Here is an 8,929-nt window from a genome sequence, read left to right as displayed (position 1 = left end):
AGCTCCAGCTGTTCCACCGCCCCTTCAGATTCCCGCTAACCTTCCTGCTTTAGGGAAATCGGCACGCCTGGTTGGTGACAGGCTGTGTGACTCAAATGGGCAGCAGGAAGCTGCAAGATAATGGCTAGTAGTTTGAGACCTTGGTTGTTCTCGATCAGACGATGGGAATACCACCCTAGCTCCATTTAAACCGGAAAATCCATGGCAAGGTTGAATTGCAGCCCAAACCATTGATGATTCTGTGTTCCCTGACCCCACACGAAGTAAGATGGGGACAAATATTGTTCTCTCCAGACCCCCGCTGTCAACAGACAGTGGCCACTGCAGCTCCCTGCACAGCCTTGGGACACAGCTTACAGAAACTCTCTCCTCATGAACGGCACTTCCCGTGTGAAAATCTTTCCATTCAATACGGTAACGGTTGCAATCCAACACCTGTCCCCAAGATTAGAAACTGCGGGATTTTGTGATGAGAACAGTGTTATGAAGTTGAAGACGTGCGCTCCACCTTTAAATGAGAGTGAATGCTGTTCGGAACTGAGCGCTGACAAATTCCTGTGATGACCAGCTCGCAATCTCAGGGTGTACTGGAAAATTGGAAAGATGTAACGGTTGGCTGTGAAACAAGCCAGTTTTGTTTGCTAATTAAGAAACAATTCCAATTTTACCAATCAATTTAAATTGTGCTCAGAATACTAAAATCCAATCGCGCTTCGATTTAGTGTTTAGAAACACTGCAGAATCGAGGACTTCCACAACGTTACTCCCACTGACCGTTCCCCATGAAACGTGCTCAGGTCCTCAGTTGAGGATTTTTGCTGGGAACCTATGCTCCTTGGCTTTGAACCGGGCCGCCTGCCCAAGGAAAGCAAATGCGGTATTGTTTTTAGTGGAAGGATCAGACCACGGTAACCCCACTCTGAAGCAGAATGGCCATCAGTGCTGTACACATCTGTGCTTATTTAGAACGAGGTTGGAGAAAACCGTGACAATGTTTCACATAGTAATCAAATGGGATTGCATTCCTTTTCACCACACGAGCATGTATGAGCGAGCAAATTCAAAGTCAAGTTTGCTGACATGAACAGCAAGTTAGAAAGCTCTGCTCACGACAGTCTGAAAGGCTGCCATCGGGAATAATGGCTGTTATTGTCGGATTTTGAAGCGGGGATTTTGAAGCCGCGAGTTTTCGTGTATGAGGTGACTCCAATCCACACTACAAAACAGGAAGCATCTCCGTGAACAGCTGGTGTTCAGAGTCAGCCAGCACTAAAATTTACATACATCAACGCTTCACCTTTCCGTTTCCATGAGCTGGTTGTTCTCCAGCGTAATTGGCATCATTGAAAAATTAAGAAAATCATGTGAAATTGCTCACAAAATATAGATAAGGATGTTGTCAGGGGTGCACAGTTTGGAATGTAGGGCAAGTCTGAACGTGGGCATGACATTAAGGAAGGTTTGTAAACTGAATACTTCAGTTTTTGTCTTCGACAATGTGGGGTGAGTTGAAAACTGGAGAGCATAGATTTAAGGTGAGATGAGTAAAATATAAAAGGGATTGAGGCACCTTTCCCACACTGACGGTTATGTGGTATGGAATCAGCGACCAGAGGAAGTGGAGGAGGTTCGTACACTCAGAAAATTTCAAAGGCAACTGGATGAGTTTCTGGATAGGAAGGGTTTAGTGGGATAGGGTCCAGATGCTGGGAAATGGAAGTTTGTTTAAAATGCATTTCCAGATATTTCGAAGCATAAATACTGTTCTGGTAGCAGTCCGGGGCAATCAGCCATAAACGGTTCCCAGATCCTTCAGCAGAAACATTCCAAACTGCGCTCGCAACATATATTGGAAACTTAGTGCACCGCCACATCCCAAAAAACTCTGAAATGACGGAAAACAAAGAACCAAACATGAACAAACCCATGAAAAGTGAAGATTCCCAAACACAGTCTCGATTACATTAGTTTGCTCATCCTATCAACAATGTGGCAGCGCCTGCAGCTCAAGTTTCCAGGACAGAAGTGAAGGAAATTAGAGAAATTTAAGACCATATGACATTGCAATTAACTGCAATTATTTTTCCATTCACTAGAACAACAAATAATGAACAGTAAAGTCACTGCAGGATTTTGTTTCACACCAGCGATGAAATCCCAATCTCCGTTCGGTTTCAGTGGAAATAGTGAACAACACAACTTGGCCGGAACGTGATGCAGCAATGGAACCGCTTGAGGTCCGGGCTTTTCCTGTGGGAGGCGAATGCGATCACTACAGCATGGGCACTGGCACATTGGCGAGGGTGCATTCTCTCAAATCAGAGATACATTTGCTATAAGCAAAGTAAGCTGGTCGTGTTGGAATTTAAACACTGAACATTAACACGCTGCAGGCAAACACACAAATGGTGGGTTCCGAACACAACCCTCATTAGGGGAGGAAACACATCACAGCAACTCCGACCTCTTAGCCACAAGACAAGCCACCGGAATCGGGAATTTTCTTACACTTTCAATGGTGCGCCTGCAAAACAACAGCATCACAGTCCCGGGGAAAGAGTTTCAGATCCCTGTCCTGCTCGCACTGCTGCTGGGATCTGCCCAGCTACAATATCAATTTTGCAGCAGATAATGATAATCCATCAATCCACACAAAAACCAATGGGAAGCTGATCTACCTTCAGTGACTCGTTTGAGCTACAAATCTGAGGTCTGTGTGAGAGAATGGAAATTCAATTCTGATTCAACAAAGAAACCAAGAGCTGTGTGACATGATTGGGATTTCGATTGTTGCATTGGGAAATTATTGCACCCGTTGCTCGAAACAGCACAGTTTTCAAGTTTACACGGAACATGAAACACACCGGACTAAAGGGAAAATGCACAAAGCTGAACAGGCCGTGTTCCACATCATACTGTTCACTATAGTTTCAGTCACTGTGTCTGTTTTGCAGGATAAGAGTCCCAAAGAATGTTCTCCAACCTAAAAGCGGAGGTAGTATTACAATCCGAGAATGACAGATCACATTGTGAGGATGCTCTGACCTGGGGGGCAGTTCGAGATGCCACTTTCCTTGCCTTTTACCTTAACCGTGCAAGTTGCTGCAGAGATGTTCATACCTGGACATGATCCACATGGATACCAACTGAGTAGGAAACCTGTGTGCGAATGGACGAGAAGCGACTCAATAAATTTTGCTAAGTTCCATGTTGCTTATTAGAAATGCAGTTTCTGTTCACGTCAATTTAAAGGCAGTTTCTGAACATAGTAACAGAAGTTACTATTCACCCAACCCCAACTCCGAAAGAGGTGCTAACCGCTTTTTGTTCTCGATGTGAATAGCTCTCAGGCGTGAGTCACCTTCACGTCTCTTGTTGCTGAGTGACTCACAAAGAAGGAGTTTCACCAGAGTTGCAACTGCCTCACTTTCCCACTCGCCTTCCCCGTTTACATTTTCCTGCTCGTCAGTGAATTAAAGAAAACCCAAAGGATGCGATGTCATTCTGTAGCCTCTCTGTCAATTCCTCCGTTTCAGTCCCAACATGGCTTAGATCTCGGGGCTCACCTTAATACGAGCGACGCTATGAAAGCACAAGTCCAGAAGTTCCTCTGGGGGGGGGGGGAATTTCTTTCATTGCTGTTGCTCAGTGAATGAGTCACTAACGTGCGAACTGATCCAAACCATGATTCAGCACCTCTGCTGCCAATTCTCGAACGTTGAATAACGACAGACAGCTTCCAATTGAGGCCTTGCAGAGACGACATTGGGGTACATTTGACAGACAGACTATTTCAGGACTCCGTGGTGCGTTGTGACACCAGCGCATCAGCTTCTTCCCTGTCTTTGAACCGGTTCGCCTGCGCATGGAATGCAAATACGGTACTGTTTTTCGTGGAAGGGATCAGAACACGGTAAATACACTCTCAAACAGAATGGCATATGATCAGAACCAGGTTGGAGAAAACATTTACAATGCTATGCACACTAATTAAATGGAATTGCATTATTTTTCAAACAGATTTATTTGTGCAATTTCGAAGGCAGGTTTGCAGATGGGAAAGCAAGCAAGAAAGCTCCGTTCTTGTCCGTGTAAAAGGCTGCATTTGGAGAACGAAGCAGTTTCTAACCAGTTTCGAACTGGCGACTTTTCGCGTGTTAGACGAACGTGATGACCACTACACTACAGAAACAAGCCAGAGCCATGCCCTCGGCGGCTCTGTGCCACCCAGCGCTGAAAGTTGAAGCCATTCTACGTTTCACCTTTCTTTTTCCAACAGCTCGTTTTTATCCAGGGTAATTGACATCTTGAAAAAGTTAAAAAAAATAGACGTGAAATTGGTGACATAATATAGACAAGGATGTCGTCAATGTTTGGACTGTAGACTGAGGTGGAATAGGCTGGGACAACTTTCCCGGCTGCATAACGGCTGCGACATGATTTTATGGAAGGGTTGTACACTGAGTATTTACTTGTTTTACCCAAGCTGGGCTGAGTTGGAAACTCGACAGCATAGGTTTAAGGTGAGTGGTCTGAAATTGACAAAGGACCCCGAGGCACATTTCCCACACACAATGTTGCGAGTGTGAGGAACGAGCTACCAGAGGGAGTGGAGGAGGCTATTGCACTCAGAAAATTGCAATGGTAATTGGATGAGTTTCTAGATAGAATGGGTTTAGAGGGATTGAGGCCAAATTCTGTGGAACGGGACTTGTTTAATTTTGGTTATGTGGTGAGCATGAGATACACCAAAGTATCTGTTTCCACGCGGTGTACCCCAATAAGCTTGTGTTGCTTACACCGGTTTTAAAGGATTACTTTTCAGCGGAGCTTGCCATTGCAGTCTGTAGCACCATCATTTAGTCTGTTCGACTGCTCACGGGGAAGGTAGTATTGTGAAACACTGCAGAAACTAACGACTTTCTTACTTTTGCTCCGACTGGCCATATTTCGTGAAATTTTCCCAGATCCACAGGTGAGGATTTTTGCTGCTGGAAGTTACCTCAGAACTCCTGTTAACTCGTAACGTATTGAGCGAATCGCAAACAGAAAGCATTTAACACGGGACACAATCAAAACTGGCATACCTAATGCATGTTCAGACACAGCGAAGCATGAATGCTAAATGTGAGAGAGTCCGACGTCAAGAGGCCTAAAGTAATCTCACAACTAACAACAGGGCAATTCCAAACTACTCTTTCAAACATCCTGCAGCGTGAGTGCACCACCACTTCCCAGACAAAGCTGAAAAGAGAGAAAGAAAGAACATAATAAGAATGGGCCATTAAAAGTGAATTTCACCAATCACAGTCTCGATTAGATTACCTTTACCTTCCGAGGTCTCCTGGACGGAAATGAAGGAAATGGGAGAAATGCAATAACATATGACATCGAAATACTTGGGAACGATTTTCCCATTGGCCAGAAAACCAAACAACGAGGTATCGAGTCACCGAAGGACTTTGTTTCAAAACAGCGATGAAATAACAGTCTCCATTCCGTTCCAGTGAAAACACAACTTGCCTGGAAAACAAAGCAACATTCGAGCTGCTTGCGATTATCTACGCGGGAGGAGAACATGATCATGACAGCACAGACACTTTAAATATTCAGCACATTCCCACACCGCAGTTTTATTTTGAACATCAATATAGCGGGGATCGAAACAGCATTTTAACAAACTGTTGGAGTTGTTCGGCATAAATGGCAGTGGCGGGATTCAAACCAACAGATGCAAAGTCACATGAAAAGGGTTCCATGGCCCCTCTCCGACTCGCACAGCTTCTGGCATGTGCATGGCTACAATATCAATTTCGCAGCAGATAATGATAGCCCATCAATCCAGACAAAAAAAATCAATGGTAACTTTAGTGTATCTTCTCCGACTCTTTCCGCTACAAATGTATCTATGAGTGCGTCAGTATATGTTAGGTTAAGGATTGTTCAAATAACCATGAGCTGCTTGACTTTACTTCAATTTCGAATCTTGCTTTGCTGAATGATTTCACCCATTGCTCGAAACAGGACAACTGTCACGTTTACACGGAACATGAAACACACGGGACTACAGGGAAAATGCACAAAGCTGAGCAGGACATGTTCCACATTATATCGTGCAGCATAGTTTCAGTCACTGTGTCTGTTTCTCAGAATAATAGTCCCAAAAAACGTTCTCCAAGCTAAATGTTTTCACCCATTGGCCAGAAAACGAAACAACGAGGAATCGAGTCACCGCAGGACTTTGTTTCACAACTGCGATGAAAGAAACGTCTCCATTCCGTTCCAGTAAAAACTCAACTTGCCTGGAAAACGAAGCAACATTCGAGCTGCTTGCGATTTTTTTGCGCGGGAGGAGAACATGATCATGACAGGACAGACACTTTAAATATTCAGCACATTCCCACACCACAGTTGTGTTTTGAACATCAATATAGCGGAGATCGAAACAGCATTTTAACAAAATGTTTGAGTTGATCAGCATAAATGGCAGTATTTTCTTTCAGCTGAAATGAATTCGGAACAAATTTGCATATATCATTAATCGTTCCAATGACATAAATCTAATGCACTTCCGATTATTACAATGAACAGTGTGACTTTCAGTTCACTTAATAAAATGAACCGAACAAAAAAGCTTTTCTTGTGGTTTAACGTAATTCAGTTCATCCATAAGAAAACAGCTATTGAACCACAACATCGCATTTATATCACTCGCCATAGCTACTTCTTCATGTGAGAGAGAACGTCACTGAAGAAATTATATGTGAAGGCAAAATGTGGGTGTGAATATGACGGGGAATTATTGTTCACTGTTTCATTCTGAGCATGGCTATTTCTTGGATTTTGCTGTTATTGTAATTCTGGTGAAAGCAGAAACACAATGGTTTGGATTCAATTTAGCTCAAGACATTTCTCAACCACGACTTTCACCACATGTTACCTTGATGAGGTCACATGTCACCCATTTCCAAAACGTGCTGAGGAGACCGAGAGATTACGGTGATGGATTATTATACCACCGTGCTCCACATTCACGGTTTCGAGTCACGTTTTGTTTGCTAATTCCACAAACCACTGCTGCATTTTTTCATTGCATCTCACACCTCTGGTATACACTGGATGGAGAATTTTGTTCTTGCGCTTCACTGTACGGGAGATTCACGAATAATCAACACCACATAAAAGTTGAAATAAAAATGAGAGCAGATGTTCTATTCGGTTGTAAATTACATTGGTGTAATTAGAGGGAACACATCTTTTTCTTTATGCCCCTCTTTCCATCTTGTCTTTCTATGAATTTACATCGACAGAAAGAGAAATAACTAACAAGTGATCTGGAGCACAAGTTTATCCAATGGGATTGCTCATGATTATTTTAACCTAACAGTTCACAAAATGATTTGATCAGTATTTCAAACAGTCACTCTGAATTGGACCCGCAGCAAACTGCTCCAATGAACCGAACCTTTCTTTCTTCCACATGCAGCGTGATGACTGACTTGCTAACTGTACAAGGTCGACCAAGTTTCTTCAGCAATCACAGCTTTTGTAAACAGCCACCTGTGCCATGCAGAGTGTCATTTGTTGCACCCAGGTCACAGCACATTTCTTCTTCATGAACTTATGAGCTTCGTTCCTGATCTGTTTGATAAACCTTTTCTATCACTTCATCCATTCCACTCACAATTCTCAACTTAGGAATAAAATTTAGCGTTAGATCAAATGTTAAACAAAATGAATGCATGCCATTCAGCCCACCGAGTCTGCCCCACCATACAACGAACTCATGGTTGATCTGATAATCTTCAACTCCATTCTGCTCACTTACCTCGACAAACTTCATCATCTTTCTGATTAAATACCTGACACAGTTTGAAAATACCCAACAACTTCGCCTCTACTTCGGTTGCCAAGAAGAAAAAGCCACAGATTCTCTGAGCATGGAAATTACTCTTCATTTCTGAATTAAATAGGCGATATCTCATTCTGAGATTATGTCCTCTGGTGCTCTCATCAGAGCATAGGCCAAACCACCTGCCTATTTCTACCCCGTCAAGATCCCACGACTTTGTTTCAAGGAGAATAATCCAAGCCTGACCAATCATTCCACGAAGCTCCATTTTATCCAAAGTTGACAACATCCTCGTAAATCTCTGCTGTCCCTTACTGCACGGGAACTGGAACTTGAAATCAGATAGCGATTGGAATCAGATTAGTCCACACATGGACCAAATACAGTAATGACAAATGAGAATCTAATCATAATCTATTGACAGTCAATGACTTCGTTGTAACTGAAGTCCTCCGTGTAATCGCCCTCGGAGCTAATATTTAGGAGAAATGTCACCTGACCGCCCAAATAAAGAAATTGACTACAAAAAAATGTCCGTCAGTCGACTCTGGTTGATTATTAACACAACTCATGTCTCCGTGAAGCCTGCATCATTTGTTAGGCACAAATTAGATGTGCAACAGAACTCGCTTCATTTGCCTGGATGTGTGCACCTTCAATACCACTGAAGGAACTGGACATCCTCCACAATGCAGTCACTTAACTGTACCACGTTCAACACCTGAATGTTTATTACCCTCACTGCTAATGCACGATTGCAGTCGAGTGCACCACCTCCAAGATGCGGTGGAGTAAGTCATCCAGGCTGTGTTGACAGAACATTCAAAGCTCAAAATCTGTGCTGACTATAAGGACAAGGTTGAAGATGCACTGAAGCGCGACCATTTGCAAGTTACCCTCCAAGGCACATACCGGCATGACTTGAAGATGTATCAGTGGTTAATCCATTGAGTGATGAAGCAGTCCTGATCGTCTAAGAGTATCCTTTGTCTTAGAAATTTTAAAATGTTAATTATTGCATTGACCAGACATGTGCTCATTCTTTTAGTTGTTTCCTAAACTGGCGGTTGTTAAATA

General features: G+C 43.2%; 1 non-coding gene across 1 annotated transcript; it reads right to left on the bottom strand.

Annotated features, from left to right (window-relative positions):
• Positions 1-4,119: 4,119 nt before the first annotated feature.
• Positions 4,120-4,192, bottom strand: trnav-aac (transfer RNA valine (anticodon AAC)). The gene has a single exon. It is a non-coding gene; the product is annotated as a tRNA-Val (tRNA).
• Positions 4,193-8,929: the final 4,737 nt, after the last annotated feature.

Source organism: Hemiscyllium ocellatum, chromosome 33, assembly GCF_020745735.1.
Source record: "Hemiscyllium ocellatum isolate sHemOce1 chromosome 33, sHemOce1.pat.X.cur, whole genome shotgun sequence".
Taxonomy (NCBI): Eukaryota; Metazoa; Chordata; class Chondrichthyes; order Orectolobiformes; family Hemiscylliidae; genus Hemiscyllium; species Hemiscyllium ocellatum.
This window is presented reverse-complemented; position numbering and strand designations above follow the sequence as displayed.